The sequence below is a fragment of the Perca fluviatilis genome, chromosome 11, assembly GCF_010015445.1.
Source record: "Perca fluviatilis chromosome 11, GENO_Pfluv_1.0, whole genome shotgun sequence".
Lineage (NCBI taxonomy): Eukaryota > Metazoa > Chordata > Actinopteri > Perciformes > Percidae > Perca > Perca fluviatilis.
In genome coordinates, this window is record NC_053122.1 from 24098375 (window position 1) to 24121330 (window position 22956).

Below are 22956 nucleotides of genomic sequence, written 5' to 3' on the forward strand. Positions count from 1 at the left end.
AATAAATTACCTGCTGTGCTCCAGCGCAGCCTCAAGCTTCTTCATCGCCATCCACTCAAAACATAACGTTAGCCTACTACTCTTTGGCCGGCTTGCAAGCCCAAACAATTGTGTGCAGCGTGCCTGTTGTTTTGTTTCCGGTCTAGCTAGATCCGGTGTGGTGGCGTAGTTTTTCTAATATTACTAGTTGTTGCAACAGTATGTGAAAAAAAACTACAAAGTTTGGCCAAAAAGAACGTTAATCTCGTGATTAAAAAAATTACGCCGTTAAAACGGGTTTGCGTTAACACCGTTAATAACGCGTTTAACTGACAGCACTACTTAAAGTACATTTTAAAATCAGGTACTTTTACTTAAGTAGGTATGAAGGTAAATATGGTGCAAAACGTGAGAGCTTGTAGAATACAATGTGAGAACTTGCAGAACAAAAAAATTGAACTTGTATGTTAAAATTTGCACTTGTAAAATAAAAATGTGCACTTGTAAAATAAAAATTTGCACTTGTAAAAATTATTCACATTTGAAGTCACAAAAGAAAAAAACATGAGAGCTTGTAAAAAAATCTGAACTTGTAAATTGAAATTTGCACTTGTAGAAAAAATATTCACAAATGTGTAGATTGATATTTGCATGAACACAATGACAGCTGCAAACTTGTAATGCAACATTTACTCATGTACTTTTTTTTTACTCAGGTTGATTTTCCATCACAACCACAACTCAGTGATTACAACCTCTCGAATCTGTCACTGTATCCGCTCTCGCATCACAAAGAGGCGAATCTCGCCTCGACTTTGCAACACTTGTTGCGATACATTTGGTGCAAAACTAATTTGTACCTGTGGACTTAGGCTGTGGAGCTCTGATCCAACAGAACGGAAAGCAGGGTTTCTATCGCCAGATGAGGGACAACTCTGTCCGGCTTATTTAGCTATGTCGCATGGAAGCCTGGTTGAATAGCAAGCTAGCGTTAGCTAACTAACCAACCAGCCTGATTCTAAATAAATACATTTTAATTATCTTAACATTTTTAACAGTCAAACTGAAACACTGGCGGTGAGCTCCAGGTCCTGCAGACGGACCGTCACCAGCGGAGCAACATCGCTATTATTGCCAGAAAGCTTCGCTGCCGACCTCGACCTGCAGTCGGAGCTCCAGCGGGACACGGAGAGCCCCGCACCCGGTAGCAGCTCACCGCTAGTGTTGGTGGAATAGCAAGCTAGCGTTAGCTAACTAACCAGCTTCTAAATAAATACCTTTTAGTTATCTAAACACTTTAACAGTCAAACTGAAACACTGGCGGTGAGCTCCAGGTCCTGCAGCCGCAGACGGACCGTCATCAGCGGGTAACACGTGCCAAGTTCTGCATCCCTGCCAAGACTTCCATCCATAAGGGGAAATAATGATTTTATAAGGCAAAGTAGCTACTGTTTAATTAAAATGTAGGCTATATACATTCCTTTGTCATGTTCATCAATGATGATTATAATTTTACAACGTTTAGAGACATCAATGTTTTATCAGACTATCATTTCCTTGCTACCTGGGTGCAAATCTCGGCAGCAACGAGGGTTAAGAGATGACGCCATTATCGGCAAAAATGATTGCTGCTGCCCGCGAGGTGGATGTAATTATGCAGAAGCTATTGTTGCTGCCCAAGCGGGTGCAATGATTGGCAGTGAGGCACAACATCAGCAAAGCAAGCTGTGGTCATGGCCGGGGGGTGCCGATGCTACCGGGTCGGGGCTCTCCGTGTCCCGCTGGAGCTCCGACTGCAGGTCGAGGTCGGCAGCGAAGCTTTCTGGCAATAATAGCGATGTTGCTCCGCTGGCCGATACCCGCTGGTGACGGTCCGTCTGCGGCTGCAGGACCTGGAGCTCACCGCCAGTGTTTCAGTTTGACTGTTAAAAAGTGTTAAGATAATTAAAAGGTATTTATTTAGAATCAGGCTGGTTGGTTAGTTAGCTAACGCTAGCTTGCTATTCAACCAGGCTTCCATGCGACATAGCTAAATAAGCCGGACAGAGTTGTCCCTCATCTGGCGATAGAAACCCTGCTTTCCCCGTTCTGTTGGATCAGAGCTCCACAGCCTAAGTCCACAGGTACAAATTAGTTTTGCACCAAATGTATCGCGCAACAAATTCGGCGCAGATTCGCCTCTTTGTGATGCGAGAGCGCATACAGTGACAGATTCGGAGGTTGTAATCACTGAGTTGTGGTTGTGATGGAAAATCAACCTGAGTAAAAAAAAGTACATGAGTAAATGTTGCATTACAAGTTTGCAGCTGTCATTGTGTTCATGCAAATATCAATCTACACATTTGTGAATATTTTTTCTACAAGTGCAAATTTCAATTTACAAGTTCAGATTTTTTTACAAGCTCTCATGTTTTTTTCTTTTGTGACTTCAAATGTGAATAATTTTTACAAGTGCAAATTTTTATTTTACAAGTGCAAATTTTTATTTTACAAGTGCACATTTTTATTTTACAAGTGCACATTTTTATTTTACAAGTGCAAATTTTTATTTTACAAGTGCAAATTTTAACATACAAGTTCAATTTTTTTGTTCTGCAAGTTCTCACATTGTATTCTACAAGCTCTCACGTTTTGCACCATATTTACCTTCATAAGTAGGGTTGTCATTGTGGTACTTTTAACTAAAGTAAATATGTCTCTGGTTATTTGTACTTTTACTTAAGTACTGAGATTCAGTACACCACTGCAATGTACAAGTCATCTGTGCCTCCGACAACCATCTCAGCGCTTCCCAGGAGGTGCACAGGAAGTGTCGTGTCCTTATATGGGAATTTGCAGGGCGTTTGTTTATGCTAATTAGCAACAACTGGCATGCGCTTTCAATTACGAAGACGTGGGATTCATCAATCCTAAGAACACAGGTGCAAACAATTCCGTTTAAGAATACGTCATGAATCCGATGTAGACTTTTCTTAGGGACTTTCTTAAGAACATATTTAAGAGAAAACTTAGGAAGATATTGGTGAATAAGGCCCATTGTATGGGGGAATTTGGGACACTAAACTGCACATAGAATCTTCCATAGGGAATTTGGGACACTAAACTGCACGTATACCTATTTTTTGTATCTTAGGCAAAAATAAAAAGCGGACACCCACTAAGATGGGGGCAACCGCTAGGCCTGTTACGATATTCAGTAAATCAATTAATCGCACGATAAAAAAAATGAGCTCAATAATTTTTCCGGCCGCGATAATTTCTATTTGCATGCTTGTTTGTTTTCCTTGTCTCTCTCTCTCTCTCTCTCTCTCTCTCTCTCTCTCTCTCTACCAAAGAGACTGGATAACCACTCTCTGTTCCTTAGCGTAACGAGGAGTGAACCCTCTTGTCAGTCGTGTGGTCTTTGTGGGGGCGGGACTCCTGGCGAAGAGAGAGAGACAGAAAACGCCAGTTGAGAGTTGGAGCAGGGTTTCCCGCAGCACTTTGCAGTTAAGGCGCGGGTCAAAAAAAAAAAAGTAAAGTATATGAGCGATATCCGCTGTGTTACTCGGCGTTCCGTTTTCTCCCTTTCATCCCAAACCACAGCTGACAACCTGCAGGTGGAGGTGGTGGAGACAGGCTCGGACACTACACGCCGCTGTGGACTTGTCAGTCTCGCAGGCGGTTTCAGGAAAAGTGGCTGCATGTGTCCGACAGTGCCCAGAACATTAACGTGTGTGTGTGTGTGTGTGTGTGTGTGTGTGTGTGTGTGTGTGTGTGTGTGTGTGTGTGTGTGTGTGTGTGTGTGTGTGTGTGTGTGTGTGTGTGTGTGTGTGTGTGTGTGTGTGCGTGTGCGTGCGTGCGTGCGTGCGTGCGTGCGTGCGTTGTGTGTGCGCGCGCAGAGGAGCAGAAGCTGCACCTTTGCCAAAATGAAGACTGAAAAACAGAACTATTTTGGTACAAACATTTACTTGCCATGTGGCAGATAGATAGATAGATAGATAGATAGATTTAATTTATTAATTATATATTATTTAAATTTTATATTTAGTGTTAAATAATTGTTAAATGTAGTACAGAGTCTGTAGTCTATCGCACAAACACTCGAGGAATGCTGCAAATATTTGACAGCCAGTATGGATTGCCTGGGAGAACATACGTGTCACAAACGGCAATTCCACAACTGTACAACAGCGTGAAAGACGACATACTAAAGGAGATCAAAGACATATTGTGGATATTTAAAATGTCTGCCAGTTCCAGTGTTAAATATTCTTTAGAAATAAAAGTGTATTGATCTTTGAAAAGGTGTACCTGCATTATTATGCCATTATCATTATATTAGATGAAAATGGTCTCTCAACAACAATATTATCGTTTATCGCAATAATTTCTGGGACAATTTATCTTCCAGCAAAATTTGTTATCGTGACAGGCCTAGCGACCACTTCATTCCCACAAGAAACCGCAAACAAATGGATGTGGCAAGTTTTCTGCTTTCAAAAGAAAATCAGCCTGTGGACACAATCGATACAACAGAAACATCAGTAAGTATTTTTTTTGATACACCTACATGATCCTTCAGTGAATTAAAGGATTGTATTGATTTTAAACAGATTTAAATGTATTATATTGATTGTGACTTTAAAGGAACACGCTGACTTATTGGGACTTTAGCTTATTCACTGTATCCCCTAGAGTTGGATAAGTCCATACATTACCCTTCTCATCTCCGTGCGTGTTGTACTGAAATCCCCACCGCTAGCCTAGGTTAGCGCAGATCCTGGAGGTAACTGGCTCCATCTAGCCTACTGCTCCCAATAAGTGACAAAATAACGCCAACATTTTCCCATTTACATGTTGTGATTTGTGTATTCACAGCGTGTACAAATATCAAGGTCACATGAGAGACAGCCATCTTCTAACCGTATACATACTGGGAACTATATTCTCAGAAGGCGAAGCACTGCTACTTGGGCAGAGTGATTAGTGCAACACCTGAAAAGCACCGTTACACTCTGCTCCTCACCGCGGGGCTTCTCAGGTGCAGTAGCAGTGCTTCGCCTTCTGAGAATTAGGCCTAGTTCCCAGTATGTATACGGTTAGAAGATGGCTTTGTCTCATGTGACCTTGTTATTTGGTGTTATTATAGAGTTACGACACACATGGAGATGAGAAGGGTATGTATGGACTTATCTAACTCTGGGGGATACAGTGAATAAGCTAAAGTCCAAATAAATTGGCGTGTTCCTTTTTAAAAGAAAGCCTGGTCTATGTCACTAAATGGATACAACATTGAAGATTCAAAGATCCTTCACCTTGGAGGGAAACCGCTGAATGCTCCAGAAGGTAACTTGAGGATGTGTGTCAACTTATTGCTTGGCAAAAATATTGCATTAATATTTTATTTACATTTAGTTTTTTTACTTTGGTCTAATGTACAGGCTATCAAAACAACTTGAAAGTCCTCTAGAGTCAGGGTGCAACCCCTGCCTCTGTCAAAAAGACTAGATACATATCTTCAACTCCTGACAAAATCCTGGATGCTCCTGATGTTCGAAATGATTTCTGTAAGTGTAGAGGTTTTTCCTCATAACATTAATGCATGTTATTTTTCTGTGACAACAGCAATGTATGCATTAGGGCTGCACGATTATGGCTATTATTTTTGTCAATATTGAGATCACGATGATTTGTTGATTTGAACCAAAACAAGTTTTATTGTCACATAGGCTAATTATAATTGCTTTCACATCCATATTGTGCTACATTCCTGCTAATGTACAAATATATGTGCATCAAGTTACATGATGCAACTGTGAAAAGTTTGAGGCGCCCCTCCCCATCTCCACATGATGGTAGATGCATGACGTGAGAGCATGGAAGAAGGGCCACTGCTTTAGGTAGGTTCAATGAATGCATATATGAAACGGTGTAATACAGCATGTGGCTCTTATCAGCATAAGCAACTTAACTCTGTGACAGTTTACGTTGATTAAAGTAGCATTTAGATGTGTTATCATACAGGCTAGCCCAAAGTCCGTGGACTAAATGACAGAAAATCATAATATTAAACAGTATTTTTTTATATATATTTATTTAGTATTTTATTGGCTTGCAAAGTAGCTATCCGTTGCTAATGCTAAGGTTGGCTAATTTATGTCAAAATGCAGTAGTTAATGCCAAGATATGGTTTCATTTTAAGATATTTAAAAAATTAGGATATACTATAGGGTTGGGCAATATGGACAAAAAATATCTCGATATTTTTGACGATAACGATAATTAGACAATATCCTTTAAAAATGTGTTTTTAAAAGTCTGAGTTACTTAATCACTGATGATAATAATGGGCACAATGTTGAATGAAAACAGTTCTTATTTATTTTCTTTAAAATGTAAGAATTCAAGTAAAAATAATTCAAAGACAAAATACTAATACTAATTGAACTAGTGTAGGAACATTGAACTCTGAGTAAACATTCAGTTGTACACCTCTGCTGTAATGTAAATTGTGCAGCATACAAGCAAGATGAAATCATAATAATAAAGGGCTCTGTTCTGTAACATATTGCACACAACCATGTCCTTATTGGAAGCAGTCCTGGAGATGAGATAGGGCAGTGTCAGGTCAGGTTTTGATAGTCCTACTACTTGGCTGTGTTCTAGTGTGTTCTTCCCTCTAGTAGCACAAGCTACACGCTGGAAAAAGCTGGGGAGTACAGACTTTAAGGACGCCTTGTAAAAGTCCCCTGTATCCCCTCCAGGTGATCGCACTGCAGTTTGTTCACTATGGTTAGCAGTGAGCCAAACTTGTGCTAACGTTAGCATCGGGGGCTATGTAGATGGCAGTGTGCTGTTTTCGTGGTAAATAAAATGACCTGTATATTACCGACAGGGCTCCAGGTCAGGTGAGCTGTGTTGGCCAATGATCCTGCGGTCGGTAGCAGCAACAACAGAGAGCAGAAGCCAGCAGGCGAGTGTTATTTACATAAACTTATGGTGTACTTACAAACTTTCCAATCCATCGTTTTATGAGAGCATAACCTATTTGTACTACTTGTAGACGTTTGGTATCATTTCGGGCATTATTAGTGGGGTAATTTACGAGATACAAACGTGGGTCCGTTAGCCCCTGCGCTAAGCTATTCAGCTGATAACGCTACTCTACGCTAACTCTCCCAATGTTAGACCCAGGTGAAAAAAGCTTCTGGGGGGGTGTTTGGCTCGAGGTCATGGTGCAAAGGACCCTAGGGTGAATTACTCCAAACCATCACTTTAATAACCGTGTTTACCTGTTGGATTACGCACAAGATCAAATCTTTTTCCTCATGAGGTTGGCGAGTGAGGAGGACTACATCTGCTCACTATCCTGGGCCAAAGGGGGAAACTACCTAGCTATCGGCACCAGTGACTGCAAAGTTCAGGTCAGTGTATCTTTTTTTTGTGATCAATTTTTTATTAGCACCATTTTATATCATTCAGACATACAGAATACATTCCACAATGTATGACAGTTAGTGTCAAATGGTATACAAAACAGAAAAAACACAAATTGCTCAAAACATCTCCCACCCTTTTGCAGTCACAAGAAAAACAAAACACACAAACCGAAATCACACCTTGCCTAATCACTCTCATCTAGTTCTTGTGACGCTGAGGTCATTAGGTCTGATATTTTTGCTGCTGTGCTGTCCCATAGTTATGCTTGTACTCTCTACAGCAAGGATTAACCAAGCCAAATCATCAACTATCAACCTATGTCTAGAAAATACGCTAACCACTGTTTTATACAAAGCGAGTGAGGGGGGGAGCCAGCGTTGAGCTATCATTTTCTTGGTTGCAGTTGAGCCAGCTAGCCAAATTTTCCTCTTATCTCTCAAGCAGGTGTAATTTAGTCATCATTAAGTAACAAAACAATCGGGTCAGTAGGAATTAGACATCCTATCACATCAGATAATATTGATGTTGTTTTATGCCAGAACTCGTGTACCTGTTCACACTCCCAGACCGTGTGCAGCAAAGTTCCAGTTTGTTCAGGTTGACAGAACGTGCAATAGGCAGTAGGAATGCCTTTAGAGACGTAACTCTTCTGAGGTGTCAAATATGTCCTATGGCGTATGTTGAAGTGGATATACTGGTGATTTGGGTTTTTGGAACAGTGGAAAATGTTGTCCCAAAACTGTATCCCATCAATTGTCCCAATTTCTTTACTATGGGAGTTATCCTATGGATACTTGCATCAATTTAGCATAAATCATGGACACTAGTCCTCTCACAGGGAAATCAAAAAAACATTTAATGACTGGACGCGTTTCCCCATGGCACTCCATAACATTTTTGGGCTGATCTTAAGCAAAGATAATAGCAAAGGATGCCCTGGGGACCTCAAAAGTAGCTCTCAGGTCTTCAAAACTAAACATACCTTTCTCATTGAATAACTGGCCTAGAGTATAAATACTTCTGTCACTCCAATGCTTACAAGCAAAAGGTTTGTTACCAGACATTAAGTGTGTATTGTGCCATATTGGGGTATTCAAATGCCACTGATTGGTGTAGCACAGGTGCTCCTCCACCTGTTTAAAGTTGGCCATTGTGTTGGTGATAATAGGACCATAGGTTAGCATACACTTTTTTGGACAAACACCTGCAAAGGCAAGGTCTTGCAGTCTTAAGGCTGTTTTACAGTTGTGCGGAGGCTCCACGCAGAGCTCTCGCCGTAGCCTACATAAGTGGCCTGATGTTTATACTTGTGCGCTGGTGTGTGCGTCGAGCTGTGTGTGTGTGTGGGGTGGGGGGAGGAATGTGTGGTAGAGGGAGAAGTGAGAGAGTGTCATAGTGAGAGAAACAAAGTGTCTTCCCTGTGTTTTCTGACCACGGTGGGAAATCTGGAGCAGTAGAAGTTAACTCTCTCCTTGATTTCACATTGTTTATGGAGAAGGAGAACCAGGGGCCTGTTGCACAAAAATAGAATAAAGAAATCCAGGATAACTGAAAAAGTGTCCGGTCGGCTGACCAGGCACTACTGGTCGTCCCCAGGACTAAACGTAAATCCAGAGGTGACCGTGCGTTTGCCGTGGCAGCTCCGAGACTCTGGAATGAGCTGCCTTTGCACATCAGACTGACTGAGTCTCTTGCTGTTTTTAAATCTCGTCTTAAAACTCATTTATTTTCTTTGGCTTTTAACTCAGTTTGAGGGTTGACTTTGAGTTTTGTATTGCTGTATTTATTTTTATTGTTTTATTAATATTGTGTTGTGCCTCTGTTGTATGTTATTGTTTATTCATAGACTGTGTTCAGCACTTTGGTCAACAGTATTGTTTTTAAAGTGCTTTATAAATAAAGGTGGATTGGACTGGATTGGATTCTTAAATAGACCACGGTATCGATCACAGATTTACTGATGCAGAAATGGAAAAGACGTGTGCAGCATATGTTTCACCCGCTGAGCAGCAGCTTCTAATGGAAATTTACGAGGAGGGGAAACATATAATATGCAAAAAGGGAAATACAGCTGTTATCAAACGGAAAAAAAGTCCGACAGACAATAGCGGACCGACAGAATACGTATGGATTTAAAAAAAATCTACTTAGTCACTCCACGTTTTAATTGCTTTAATATGCTTGTTTTATGTGTTGGTTTTATTGCTGTATCTGTTTTTATGTGCTAAATGTGCTGGTTGAGTAGCCTGTAAAGCACTATATAAATAAAATGTATTATTGTCTAATTCGCCTTAAAAGTGAGCAGAGGGAATTCTTGTTCCTGAAAAATTTATAAGGACTAGGCTTAATTTCAAAGCTTATTCATAATGCGAGAATATGTTTTACAACCATATGCACAAATCTCCATAAGCTATGTCTAATTCTAAATATCTTTCTATAATTAATGTTCATACAGAACAAGCATGACAGGACAAAAACTAGAAAAAGAACTGACTTCAATACACACTGTAAGCATATCTGTAAAACAATATAGCCTGTTATTATTCATGTTTTTTTTTTTTCTCACTCCCAAGCTCGAAGATGACAAGTGACAGCCCCAAAATAAAATGATTAAGAAGCTTTGTGGCATTCCAACACATTCTCACTCCCATTTGGTAAAAAAAGGACGTTTGATCGTTGTTATTGACGCTAAAAGTCCCCTTTTAGAGTCCGCTGCACGGTGTGGGAGGATCCCCCTGCCTCCCCCCGCCTCCTCGCGTTGCACGGGCGGGTGCACATTTCACGGGGACAGCAGCGGAGGAAAAGCCCATTTCCTCCGTATCGTCCCACTTTTTACCATTACCATCTCAACAACTGCAATCGTAGGATTTAAATCAAACTCGTGACAGCAATAGTGACAAGTAATGCATGTTAATAAAATGAAGCGGAACACATTCAGAAGACAACGGAATAACTGTTAAACATGTTTATTTCGGATCAGAGCGGCAGCTTATTTAACACATAAGACTCCAAGATTAATCTTAGCCTGCTCTGGACCAGGCTAGCTGCAAAGAATAAATCGCCATGGTTACTTGGCTGGGTTTAATTCAACCTGCTTTTGTGCAACCAAGTCAAAGCTAAATTCATCCAGGATAACCTGAATATCCCGGCTTAATCCCTTATCTTGGTTTTGTGCAACAGGCCCCAGGAAATGAGTCGGGGGAAATGCAACGCTACCAAGCCATGGCCGAGCGACGTGCGTCACCGCGATTTTTCGAGAGGTGCACGTCAGGCTACGGCGTAGGGTCCGGCGTAGACGCAGACCCTGCGTCTACGCCGGACCCTGCGCCGTCAATTCAACGCACAACTATAAAAAGGCTTTTAGACTTCCAATGAGGTTTTGCTCTATTTCTCTCCATGGAACTGTAGATGAGGGGTCCGTCCACACTCTGAGGGCCTGTAGCTAAAGGGCCATGTGATAGATTTTACAGCAATCCTGGATCGTAACAATGCTGGCAGCGCAGACCACTTGGCCAGATCACTTTGAACATTACTTATAGTTTCATTGTTGTCCTGGACAACTCGCTGTAGTGATGCGTGTATGATGATGCCCAAATATGTAATTTTGCTTTGGGTTGGTATTGTACCACTAATAGCTGACGTCACATGCGTGTTGTTCAATAAAGATTAGATTTATTCCAGTTAATTTTATAGCCAGAGATTAGCCAAATTCGTTGAAGATCTTAAGAACTTTTAGAATAGATCCTCAAGATCAGAGATGTACAAAAAATATCACTTGCAAATAATGATATTGAGCTGCTATTGGATTTAATCTGGACATTACAGATTTTATTTTGCCTTATGGCTTGGGCTAACGGTTCAAGAGCGATTGCAAGCAGCATGGGGGAAAGCGGGCATCCTTGTCGAGAGCCCCGCTTGATGGGAAATGGTTGAGAATGCAAGCCATTGGTTGAGACTATGGTCGTGGAATTCGCATATAAAGTATGCACCATGTCAATGAATTTGGCCCCCAAACCAAGCATCTCCATTACTTGCCACAAGTAGTTCCACTCTAGGCGGTCAAAAGCCTTTTCTGCATCCACTGCAGACTGATCTCATGAATTGGCGTATGTATGACACGCCAATTTGTATTCCGTTTTTGCGTGTTATGAAGACACATAATCGCATTTTTGCGTGTATATCAACGCAAATCGGCCGCCATTGGCCTATATTGCGAGTCCATTTCTGCCGTAGCGAGTGGTATAAAGGAACGGGGGATTGGGTAAGGAGGTAGGTTGGGTGGCGGAAGGGTAAAACACAGGACTTTCACCTGGGAGAGCCGGGTTCGCGTGTGGCGATTTTTCGGCCGTTTTTTGCCGTTTTTCTTTTTTTAATTTTTTGTTTTTAATAAGCCTTACCCAATGTTTCTTTCCTAAACCCAACCATTTGTTGTTGTCGTAAGCGTGTTTTAGTCGTTATTTTCTGTGTTTTTGTCACTGTTTTGTTACTAAAGCCTTTCCCTGTGTTCTTTTCCTAAACTCAACCATTTTTTTTTTCTTGCCAGGCGTGTGACGTTCTCGCGATAGTACGTCGCGTTCTCGCGATAACGCGCAACGTGGCGAGGCCACGTGGTGGGTCTGTTTACATCAGCTGTTTCCAGCGTGTATCATACACGTGGATAGCTGAAAATGGCGTAAAATAACACGCCATTTGGCTTTATGAAAGTGGCGTATATATTTACGCAAAGTCATGATGCCATGTTGATCCACTGATAAAACTGCTGCCATTGTTGGAAGATTTCTAGCTTCTTCTATTACTGTACATGAAATAGTCTGCGTATATTGTCTGCAACATGACGCTTTGTTATAAAACCTGATTGGTCGGGGTGGACTAGCTTCTCAACAAAGGTGCTCTAAGCGGAGTGCCAAGACTTTGGAATAAAGCTTAATATCCCAATGAGACTGATGGTCCTGAAATTTGAGCAGTCCGTAAGATCTTTGCCCTTTTTGGGTATAACAGAAATTAGCGCAGTGTTGGTTTGTTGGTGGAAAGTATCCATCTCTATGGCTGAGTACTGTAGAAGAAGTTCTGACGGAATTCCATCCAACCCTGTCGTTTTCCCTTTTTTAACTGTTTTTAATGCTAATTTAAGTTCCTGTAACGTTATAGGTTGACCCAGTTCTTCTGCGTCCTCTGGGTCAAGAAGAGGCAGGTTTAGCTATTTTAGGAACTCCTGACACTGTCAGCTCTGGATTGCAGGAGGACTCGTACAACTTTGAATAAAGGGATTGAAACGTGGCATTGATATCTTTTAGGATTCGTTGATACCTCAGTCTGTGCGGATGCGGTTGATAGTAGCTCTGGATTCGCTTTGTTTTAATTTCAGAGCAAGCAATTTGCTTGGTTTACAACCATTTTTAAATAATAATTTTGCCACACTCTGTGCATTATGAATTCAGATCTCCTTAGCAAATCATTTAGTTCTGTTCGACTTGTGACTAGAGGAGTATGTGTATGTGTTTTTCTAAATGTGTGTATTTAGAAAAACAAGTCTTAGGAGACTGCTAAAGATTTACAATGTTTTTCCAACCCTGCAATCCTTGCTTCTCTTTTTCTCTTCAAATTGACTGCAAAGGAAGATGTTAAATCTCTAATAAATCATTTAGTTGCCTGCCAAACGAATGCAGGGTCAGAAACTGAATCAGTATTGATTGATATAAACTCAGCCAGTTTGGCTCTAAATTCTTCATTAAAAGCTGTGTTCTGGTAGCCTGACGTGGTCATACTCAGATTCTAGTCAGAATATGAGTCTGAAATCGCTCCATAGAGAGCCGAAGTCCCGCCCTTCTACTTCCGGTCATGGTACCTTAATTCGGAAAAAATATGAACGAGAGTCAATGGAGAGATAATAATTATTTTTTGATCCCGTTTAAATTGAGCCATAGATTACAAATACGATGTTCGTCAATTTAAAACATTACTTTTCAACCGAAGAAAGTCTCCGTTTATTGTTAAACTGTTGAAGTATAAGACTGTGAAAATACGTAATTAGAAAGACTACACACTTCAATGTCTCATGGATGATGTCTCGCTGAAGCTACGATGTCTGTGTGTATCGTACTGGGGATGTAACGTTACTCAAATGAGCAGAGGATCTTGCTTGTTCTTTTGCTTATCTGCTGAAAACATTTCACTGGATAAAACATCAGATAAGATAACGTTACATGTGTTGTGGAACAGCTAAGCTAGCTAGCTAGCGAGCAAGTTGAGCATCAAGCTAGGTGACGTAAATTGTGTGAGACAAGAGATGTAGTTCACTGAGCGGTTTCACACAAAACTAAGTGGTACTACGACAAACCTCCGGCTAACTGACTTTCTTCGGTTGAAAAATTATCTTTTAAATTGAGGAACATCATATTTGTAATCCATGGCTCAATTCAAACGGGATAAAAAAATAATTTGCCTCTTCCCGTTCACTACCATTCATATTTTTATACAGTCTATTTTTTCTAAGTTAAGGTCCCATGAGGTCCACCAGAAGGGGTGTGACTTTGGCTATCTATTGGGCTGTGATTATGGGGCGTGTTCCAACCATAGATGTATTAAGAGAACTGGATACAGTGTTCGGCGGTAAGCCCCGTATGTTCCAATGAGAGTGCTCAAAAGACATAAAGACAGCTAGCAGTTAGCCTGCAGTTTTGTGAACAGAGCTCATCCATGGCTTCATCTCTCATCCACGTTACAAGCTTTACAGCATATAGCCCTCGGATGTATCATAATAGAGAACCAAGGCGATGTAATCACTAGGTCTGTAGTAACGTTATGTAGGCATGATCTTAATACAGCCATGCTAGCTAACCCTGATGTTAGCAACTAGCTAGCTAGCCGATAGCCCCGCCAGTTTGGGAAACTCTAATGACGTTACATCCACGTAACAGGCTTTACAACATGCATACATCCCTCGGATATATCATAACTTCATAATCCATACCATGGATGGATTAATAGAACACGTGAATTACAACCATTAGCTATATCCATTATTACAGCTAGCTACATGAGCTCGGGAGTACAGTCATGAGAGCGGGCGTGTGCAGTCCCTTTGGGTCTGCTCGCGTCCATTAATGCATGTTCATCATTCCAAATTTAATAATTCTGGATTCGCTTCTAGTGAATGTTAAAAATGTTAAAAACGTGACGTTTTAAACAAGGACCCTTCCAGTGTTCGGGCTGGTAGGTTGATATACCCCGAAACAAATTATCCGCTGAAATATAGACGTTTCTTTCGCCATGCAATGTCTATGTGAAAAGTCTTTCTGGGCCATGGGGTGCAGTACCACCGTTATCCGCTAAGCCCATGGTGGCTTTTAGAAATGCCGCTCTTCCTGGTGGCTTGGTTCCAACCGAACCAGGAAAGAGAATGTCTCTGCACTCATTGGATAGACCTACAACCAATCAGAGCAACGGAACTCAACTGTCAACAGAACTCAACACTGTATCGTCTCCATAGCAACCACTCTTTGCACAATGCATTCGTCCTAACTCCCGACTTTTAGACTTTTTTTTTTTTTTGTAGCTGAATATATCATTTGTTTCGTTAAAAAATTTGAATGTGGATAAAGCTATTGATAGTGAGATGCTTGCTACAGTTGCATTTCTAGAGATGAATCGGCGAAAATACGTTTTATTTCTCTGATTCACGGCTTTGTTCTAACGCCGGTTGTTGAGGCTCTGTCTAAAACTCTGCCATTTCGTAAAGCTGTTTGTAACGCAGAAATAAAATGGATTAATGATCATTTTATTCATATAGTTGATATCTGACTTTACCAGCTGACTTCTCTATTGGCCGTTGAAACAGGTGAAGCCTCTTACGTTCTAAAACCAGCCTCTGCCACTTGAACAGCTGAGTCGCAGCCACACCATCAGCTAGTTTGAGACAGGCCAGTTGAGGATTTTAAAATTAATGCGCTGTCGATATCTTCTATAACAGACGCGATGGTGGAATCTACACATCTCAATTCATACTTTGCACGTGACGTCACAACTACTGGCTGGTGGGCAAGAACATCATTCTATAACGTATATTTGTTGGAGGAGTGAATTTGCTCAATAATCAATTTGTTGGCTGAAAGCCTACTGTGAAATTTAACAAAGGTTTCAGCAAAAGACGGATAAGAAGAGGCGTTGCAACAATGTTTACAAATATACATCGTAACGCTGGCTGCAAAGATTATGCAGACACAGACCGCTACGATTGACTGACACACACACACACATTGTTAAAATCATATGCTGGACGCTTTATTAGTCTTTCTACATGGGTTTAGTTAATGATCGGGCTATAATAAGACCACTTCGGTTATGTAATCACTGACAACCGGGACAATTTCATAGTGGTTGGTGTAAACCGGGATATATATTAGCTTCCCGACACAGCTTTTGTTGGGACCCGGGACTGTCCCGGTCAAACTGGGACGTCTGGTCACCCTACATGATACATAGCCTAGTGTGTTGGCAGAAGGTTAAAAAAAAAAAATAAAAAAAACTACTTATCAAGTTGTCATTCGCCAGCAGTCAGGGTGTACGTATTCAGATGAAGACTTCATCACACGACGGAACAGATTAGCAAACGTTAGCGGTAGCTAGCTAACTAGTAACACTAACCTTTGCTTTGATTGTGAAGATATTCCTGTTTTTCACCTCCCATACGACAGTGTTGTTAACCCATCCACTCTTGAAAAACAAAAAGATGGCTATCTATACTTTTGTAGGCTTTCATTTTTTGTGCGGTGTAAGGTGACAGATTCTCTATAAGATAGATGTAAATACAGTGCCTTGCGAAAGTATTCGGCCCCCTTGAACGTTTCGACCTTTTGCCACATTTCAGGCCTCAAACATAAAGATATAAAACTGTAATTTTTTGTGAAGAATCAACAACAAGTGGGTCCCAATTATGAAGTGGAACGAAATTCATTGGCTATTTCAAACTTTTTTAACAAATAAAAACTGAAAAAGGGGGGTGCGCAAAATTATTCAGCCCCTTTACTTTCAGTGCAGCAAACTCTCTCCAAAGTTCAGTGAGGATCTCTGAATGATCCAATGTTGACCTAAATGACTAATGATGATAAATAGAATCCAGCTGTGTGTAATCAAGTCTCCGTATAAATGCACCTGCTCTGTGATAGTCTCAGAGGTCCGTGTAAAGCGCAGAGAGCATCATGAAGAACAAGGAACACACCAGGCAGGTCCGAGATACTGTTGTGGAGAAGTTTAAAGCCGGATTTGGATACAAAAAGATTTCCCAAGCTTTAAACTTGGGAGCACTGTGCAAGCGATAATATTGAAATGGAAGGAGTATCAGACCACTACAAATCTACGAAGACCCGGCCGTCCCTCTAAACTTTCAGCTCATACAATGAGAAGACTGATCAGAGATGCAGCCAAGAGGCCCATGATCACTCTGGATGAACTGCAGAGATCTACAGCTGAGGTGGGAGACTCTGTCCATAGGACAACAATCAGTCGTATACTGCACAAATCTGGCCTTTATGGAAGAGTGGCAAGAAGAAAGCCATTTCTTAAAGATATCCATAAAAAGTGTCGTTTAAAGTTTGCCAAAAGCCACCTGGGATACACACCAAACATGTGGAAGAAGGTGCTGTGGTCAGATGAAACCAAAATCGAACTTTTTGGCAACAATGCAAAACGTTATGTTTGGCGTAAAAGCAACACAGCTCATCACCCTGAACACACCATCCCCACTGTCAAACATGGTGGTGGCAGCATCATGGTTTGGGCCTGCTTTTCTTCAGCAGGGACAGGGAAGATGGTTAAAATTGATGGGAAGATGGATGGAGCCAAATACAGGACCATTCTGGAAGAAAACCTGATGGAGTCTGCAAAAGACCTGAGACTGGGACGGATATTTGTCTTCCAACAAGACAATGATCCAAAACATAAAGCAAAATCTACAATGGAATGTTTCACAAATAAACATATCCAGGTGTTAGAATGGCCAAGTCAAAGTCCAGACCTGAATCCAATCGAGAATCTGTGGAAAGAACTAAAAACTGCTGTTCACAAATGCTCTCCATCCAACCTCACTGAGCTCGAGCTGTTTTGCAAGGAGGAATGGGCAAAAATGTCAGTCTCTCAATGTGCAAAACTGATAGAGACATACCCCAAGCGACTTACAGCTGTAATCGCAGCAAAAGGTGGCGCTACAAAGTATTAACTTAAGGGGGCTGAATAATTTTGCACGCCCAATATTTCAGTTTTTTATTTGTTTAAAAGGTTTGAAATATCCAATAAATTTCGTTCCACTTCATGATTGTGTCCCACTTGTTGTTGATTCTTCACAAAAAATTACAGTTTTATATCTTTATGTTTGAGGCCTGAAATGTGGCAAAAGGTCGAAAAGTTCAAGGGGGCCGAATACTTTCGCAAGGCACTGTATCTCCAAACTTCAAGTCTGGTAGAGACTTTGCCAGCTTCAAAGAAATGAAAACATCAGCGGGTGCTGTGTATGGATCACAAGTTCCGAGTGACATATGATGTGACATATGGTCTAAATAGTTGATTGATTGTAGTATTGGAAATCTGCAAGGCTGCAGTTCCCGTGGCTGGCCACTGTTCATCGCCATTCTATCGGCGTTTCTTGCCCGCCAGGTATCCATGGTAATGACGTCACTGCAAAGTATGAATTCTCCAGCGGCAGCCACCTGTTGTAAACAAATTCAGCCCAAGCGCTCTTTGGTGACGTGGTTGATTCTGTTACTGTTGATCATCTGTCTGACAATTGGATTGGTCCAAACAGATCTTGTTCAAGCATAATTGCTCTCCAATGGATCAAGTCCAGACCAAACTTCGATCTTGAATGTTGTGGGCGAGGCTAAGTTCGGCTGGCATCCAGGCTAGTGTTCTGGAGAAGGGAGTTATTAAATTGCCACTTTCTAGATCTTTCTCCTAACATATCACAATGGAATGTGGTTATCAGCGCTTTGATCAGAAAGAATTGCTGGTTCTATTGCTATCGTGTGGAACAATGTCTTAAGCTCACTAGAACACAAAATATAATCAATGCGAAGTGGGTGAGGTGATGTGTGGGGGTAAAAGGTATAATCCTTGCTAGTAGGATTGTGTATCCTCCATTTATCTGTAAGATGGTGGGATTTCACAACTGCTCTAAACATATCTGTATGTTTTTGGGCCTTTGTGTGATTGACCCCTGATCTATCCTGATTTAAATCTTGCACTGCATTCATGTCTCCCCCTATAATTAGTGAATACTCATTGAGCGAGAACATTTCATTGTTTAGACGTGGGAAAAAGCTTTCGTCATATATAGACGGTGCATATTCATGAATATCAGATGATGTCACAACTGACGTCCCGGACATCTCAAACTTGTCGGTCGCCATATTGAGTACCTGATTCGGCGAGATCGAAAAGGAACTGAGAAGGCAAGCCGCAGCTGGACCATATTGAAGGAACTTGTGAAGTACTTAAGCCTTGATATTACACACTCCGGTACAGTAGGTGGCTTGCAGCCATCAAGAGGACAGACTGGACACCAACTGCAAACACTTATCTGTGCAGTGCTCATTTTGTCTGTGGTAAGTGGATGTCAATATATTGTTAATGGCTAACTGTCGCAAATCGCCAACCGCCAACTTAAAGATAATAACATACAAATCTTTCCAAACATTATTAAGCAGTCAGGGTGAATTGGTTCATATACTGTCTAACAGCATGAGTTTAGCATCAAAGGTCAGTTTATCGTTTAATAAAAACTTGTTACAATATCTGGTAGAGACATCACATCAGTCATAAACTGAGGATATTTGTTCAAGCTTAGAACCAGTTTAAGATTGTAGTCTTGAAACGTGTGTGTGTGTGTGTGTGTGTGTGTGTGTGTCCTAAGACTGGTGACATTACCAACTGGTTGGCTAAGCTGTTTACACTATAACATTAGCAGCCTGGAGCATTTGTTGGAGTCACCGTTTTGCAAAGCATAGCACATATGAGTTCTTCAGTCCTTATTAACTTCACATACTAGCTAGTATTGTTTATTTCACTGACATTGTAACTTTCTTCCACGTTGTTGACGTTTAGAGATAGTTATTCATAATCTAAATTATACTGTGAATTATTTGTCTCACTAGGTGTGAAGAGCCAGAACCCTCTGAACCCTGACTTTGTCCCAACAATATTTCCGTACCTCAGCTCCCCCAACAAGAGGAAGAGGATTAATCAAATGACGCGATTCAAACAAACACAAGAACTGAAGAGAAAAAGAGCAGTTAGTTTGGACAGACAAGAGACTGGAAAAGAAGAAGAGGGAGTGGAGATGGACAAAGATGACAGGCAAGAGTTTGACAGAGAAGACAGACATGAGTTAGATGAAGAAGATGGACAGGAAATTGACGGGGGAGATGAAGAGGGGTTAGGTGGAGAAGACGGACATGAGTTGGATGAAGAAGAGGGACAGGAGATTGACAGAGAGGAGCCTGGAATGGAGACTAGCAGTGATGTAGGGTTATCTCTAGGTTCCTGTGGAAATGCCTCTTGTGAAGCCACAATGAAACAATTAAATGAGGAGTGCGTAAGATTACAGACAGAAATTTGGAAGCTCAAGGGTCAATTAAAGTCATTGTCTTTCGACCAAGAAAGTTTGAAGGACAAAGATGATAAAGTACATAAATTAACTGGCCTGCCTTCATATGTAAAACTAATTGTTGTTTTCTCTTTTATCTCCTCATTCCTAAAGTTGAAATCCAGTTTGTCCCCTTTTCAGCAGTTTCTTTTGACATTAATGCGCCTGAGAATGAACCACTTTTCTTTTTAGCTCATGTATTTCATGTATCAACGTCAACTGCTGGTCAGGTTTTCAACAACACACTTAATGTAATGAATATCAGGCTGTGTAATATCATAAAGTGGCCAAGCAGCAATCAGATCCTTTGTAGTCTCCCAATGTGTTATAGAAACGGCTTTGAAAATTGTACCAGATTGCTTTTGAAATATTTATCGAAAGACCAAAGGAAATGAGAGCAAGAGCACAAACATATTCTCAGTATAAGCATCATAACACAGTTAAAGATGCAGTAGGTAAGTCTTATAAAACTAACTTTCTGTCATATTTGCTGAAACTGACCCTATGTTCCAGTAGAACTACATGAATTATAAAAAAAAAAAAAATTAAAAACAGCTCCTCTGGCACCTCCTACAGCCTGTAGTGCCATTGGCAAAATTCCACCGCTCCCGGTCGATTTTCTCCAATCAGGGCGGTTGGTCTATCTGCCTGTCAATCACTGCATATAATAGCGTTCTCCCCTCCCCCTCCCCGCGCACGAGCTGCAGAAAAGTTTTCCAAAACTCCGTGAATAATGGAGTGGCTTTTCAGAGGTGGCGTGGCTGCAGGATTTTAAAGATCTGAAGAACGATGCAGATGTAGCCACATTTCTTCTCAACAGGTAACATAATTACCATGAGTGATTTATCTTTCACTTGGTTATTAGTAGTCAAAAGTCCACAAAGCTACGTTGGTGAGGATGATAGTAACGTTAGCACAGTGGTCGGTCTGATGTGATGCTGAAATGGCTAACGGTAGCCTGCTAGTTAGCATCGTTTTACTGTTGGTGAGTAAAGTTAACGTTGTGTTAGTGTTTTAGTTATTGAAAATGTTGTCTGTCTGACATGCCGGCAGTTCTGTCAAACTCCGTTGTGTGGGCGGGGCTTAGGAGACGGTTTGGGCTGCAGCAGAAAGGGAGGAGGGACTGAGAAGTTGTCGATGTTCAAATTTGTTGGCAAAGTCCTGGGTCTTCACAATCTTACCTACTGCAGCTTTAAATACCTCATCTCCATAACTCCACAAGGGGTCATCAGCTTTGTTTCGAAAGGTTGGGGCGGGAGGACAAGTGACAAGCATGTGACTGAGCACGGTGGATTTCTTGACTTATTGTCCCCTGGAGATGTTGTTCTCGCAGACAAGGGGTTTAATGTGGCAGAGTCTTTGGGTCTTGTTAATGCTCGACTCAAGATACCGGCATTTACTAAAGGAAAACAGCAGCTTCACCCAGCTGAAGTTGAGTCATCGCGGGGACTGGCAGCAGTGCGCATCCATGTGGAGAGAGTTATAGTACGGAATAAATGCACCATTTTGCAAGGAACTATACCAATAACTGTGCTACTCAACCCCAGATGGACTCATATCTCTGGACAAGATGGTGAAAGTGTGCTGTGCTCTCTGTAACCTTTGCCCCCCTGTTGTTCCAAAGGAGTGAATACATTTGTGTCAATACATTCATTTCATTTCATGTCATTCATTAGTCTATTATGTCTTTTATGTGACATTAATAAGACACACAGGAAACTGTTAATGGCTGATACAGTACAAATATTTTATTTATTTAAATGTCAAACTTCTTCAAAACAGAAGAACAAGACCAGTAAAACTCATTGCTTATTAATTAATTTAGCAGGATATGGAATTGGATAAATAGGATATATTTTCAAGATATAAATAGTATATATAGTAACAGTATAAATAGTATTTACAATTTGCCAGACAACTAGACAGGGCACTCAAATCTAGTTTTCACACTCCAAAACCAGCTGAAAGGCAACCTCCCCACCAAAATAACTATATACAAATCAAAGAAAGCAAAATAACAAATACAGACAATCATGCACAGAAAACTTGATACAGTCTACAGTGTAACAGTATACCGTGTAGGTATGTGCGTGCGTGTGTGCCGTCAAGACTACAGGGAATGAACTAATACAACCTGAAGCATAAAGTCTTATTCTCTAGATCAGTGATCTTCAAAGGGTCAAAATTATTGTTAATGTTTTTGAAAGTGTGAAAAAACCCACTGATGATAGGCTTATTGGCCCATAAGTAAGGTAGCCACTAAGATCCACAGATACAGTTCATCCTAAGGATTCACTGTGCCACATGTATGTTTAAAGTGATGGTTCGGAGTAATTTCACCCTAGGGTCCTTTGCACCATGACCTCGAGCCAAACACCCCCCCAGAAGCTTTTTTCACCTGGGTCTAACATTGGGAGAGTTAGCGTAGAGTAGCGTTAGCCGCTGAATAGCTTAGCGCAGAGGCTAATGGATCCGAAGTGTCTCTTAACATTACCCCACTAATAATGCCCGAAATGATACCAAAGGTCTACACTAGTATATATAGGTTATGCACTCATAAAACGATGGATTGTAAAGTTTGTAAGTACACCAGAAGGTTATGTAAATAACACTTGCCTGCTGGCTTCTGCTCTCTGCTGTTGTTGTTGCTGCTGTAAGACGAGTGCTTAGGGACATCTACAAATTACAACACTGAAAAGAGATGCAACAAAAATATTTTTTAATTCTACTTATTTTTTAAAGTAAGTGCTGTAGTATAACTAACAGGAGACAAGTAATAATTGAGGTAAGTTTGGAGACATTACCTTATTTAATCATTAAATTAATAAATATTTTTGTTGCATCTCTTTTCGGTGTTGTAATTTGTAGATGTCCCTAAGCACTCTTACTGCCCGGTAGTAACAGCAGCAGCAGCAGCAGCA

At 41.0% G+C, this 22956-nt stretch overlaps 1 pseudogene; it reads left to right on the forward strand.

Moving 5' to 3' along the window:
* The window catches only part of LOC120568435, a 45316-nt pseudogene that overhangs the window by 6838 nt on the left and 15522 nt on the right, over positions 1–22956 (forward strand).